This window comes from Triticum dicoccoides, chromosome 7A (genome assembly GCF_002162155.2).
Source record: "Triticum dicoccoides isolate Atlit2015 ecotype Zavitan chromosome 7A, WEW_v2.0, whole genome shotgun sequence".
NCBI lineage: Eukaryota > Viridiplantae > Streptophyta > Magnoliopsida > Poales > Poaceae > Triticum > Triticum dicoccoides.
The window spans coordinates 250589670-250592269 of NC_041392.1; positions in this window are offsets into that span (position 1 = coordinate 250589670).

Consider the following 2600-nt stretch of genomic DNA (forward strand, 5'->3'; position numbering starts at 1 on the left):
TTGTGTGATGAAGACTTTGATGAAGACTTGGAATAAGACTTTGAGTATTTCTTCTTCGTCTTGTCGTCAGAGTCATATTCCTTGCTCTTCTTCTTCCTTCTGTTCTCATTGTCCCACTGTGGACACTCAGAGATGAAGTGTCCAGTTTTCTTGCACTTGTGGCATGTTTTTTTCTTGTAGTCATGAGCAGAAGCTTCATCATTCCTTGAGCTTGATCGTGAAGACTTTCTGAAGCCTTTCTTCTTGGTGAACTTTTGGAACTTCTTCACAAGCATTGCAAGTTCCCTTCCAATGTCTTCAGGATCATTAGAACTGCTGTCAGATTCTTCTTCAGATGAGGAAACAGCTTTTGCCTTCAAGGCACGAGTTCGCCCATAGTTTGAACTGTAGATATCTCTTTTCTCAGAAAGCTGAAACTCATGTGTGTTGAGCCTCTCGAGTACGTCAGACGGATCGAGTGTCTTGAAATCAGGACGTTCTTGAATCATTAGGGCTAGAATGTCAAACGAACTATCAAGTGATCTCAGCAGCGTCTTGACGATTTCATGCTTGGTGATCTCAGTGGCGCCGAGGGCTTGAAGCTCATTTGTGATGTCAGTGAGTCGATCAAATGTGTGCTGGACATTCTCATTGTCATTTCGCTTGAAGCGGTTGAAGAGATTGTGAAGGACACTGATTCTTTGATCTCTCTGTGTTGAGATGCCTTCATTGACCTTGGAGAGCCAGTCCCAGACCAGCTTGGATGTCTTCAAAGCACTCACACGGCCATACTGTCCTTTGGTCAAATGACCACAGATGATGTTCTTCGCAGTAGAGTCCAGTTGAACGAATTTCTTGACATCAGCAGCAGTGACACCTTCTCCAGCCTTGGGAACGCCGTTCTCGACGACATACCATAGGTCGACGTCAATAGCTTCAAGATGCATGTGCATCTTATTCTTCCAGTAGGGATATTCAGTTCCATCGAAGACGGGGCACGCAGCGGAGACTTTGATTATCCCTGCAGTCGACATAGCTAAAACTCCAGGTGGTTAAACCGAATCACACAGAACAAGGGAGCACCTTGCTTTGATACCAATTGAAAGTGCGTTATATCGACTAAAGGGGGGTGAATAGGCGATTTTTATGAAAGTCTTCAAAACGTGGAAGTTATGAAGACAAACAGTAGAGATATGCCTATTACTATGCAGCGGAAGTTAGACTACACTAGGCAAGCCATGGTCAAGTATCAACAGAGTGAAAGCACAGTGACAAATAGCTATAGTGTAATTAGGATCAGGTAGGAAGATACTATGAAGCCAAACAGATCATACACTCACGTTGTGAAGACAAAAGATAGAACAGACATGCAATGACTTCACAATGAGTGATCAGTAAGTAAAAGGAAGTGAAGATGAAACCAGTGACTCGTTGAAGACAATAATGTGTTGGACCAGTTCCAGTTGCTGCGACAACTGTACGTCTGGTTGGAGCGGCTAGGTATTTAAACCTTAGGACACACAGTCCCGGACACCCAGTCCTGAACACGTAGCTCAGGACACCAAGTCCTCACCGTATTCTCCTTGAGCTAAGGTCACATAGTCCTCGCCCAATCACTCTGGTAAGTCTTCAAGGTAGACTCCCAAACCTTCACGGACTTCGTTCACTGGCAATCCACAATGTCTCTTGGATGCTCTGAACGCGACGCCTAACCGTCTGAGGATGCACAGTCCTCAAGTGTAATAAGTCTTCAGATCACACAGACAAGAAGACTTAAGTGATGCCCAATGTTCTCTGGCTCTGGGTGGTTAGGGCTTTTCTCCTCGCTAGGAATTTTCTCTCAAAGGCTTCGAGGTGGGTTGCTCTCAAACGACAAAAGCCGTGCACTGAAATCTGAGCAGCCAACCGTTTATGGTTGTAGGGGGTGGGCTATTTATAGCCACTTGGCAACCCGACCCGATTTGTCCGAAATGACCCTGGGTCACTAAGGAACTGACACGTGTTCCAACGGGCAGATTTCAAACTCTCATGGCAACTTTACTTGGGCTACAAGCAAAGCTGACTTGTCCGGCTCTGGATAAGATTCGCTCTCATTGTCTTCACTCGAAGACATAGGTTTTTGGTTTAGGCATCACTTCAGTCATTCTGACTGGTTCTCCTGGACCCCACTTAACAGTACGGTGGTTCCTATGACTCAACACAAAAAGAAAAAGAACTACGAAAGATCTAAGTCTTCGAGCTCCATAGGCTTCATAACGTGTCTTCTTTTGTCATAGTCTTCAATGTGAATATCTTCATATACCACATTTGGCTTCAATGTCTTCATACATTTTTAGGGGTCATCTCTGGTAGTGAAACCGAATCAATGAGGGACTTCTACTTGTGTTATCCTGCAATTCTCACAAACACATTAGTCCCTCAACTAGGTTTGTCGTCAATACTCCAAAACCAACTAGGGGTGGCACTAGATGCACTTACACAGCTCAAATAGCAGGAAGAGATGGTACCACCAAAATCTCATGGAGACGCTCCAACGATCCCATGCCTCCGATGCAAGTGTTTGTCGATGGTAAATCTTAGCATGACCACAGGCCCCAGGCAATACACCACAAGCCTAAACT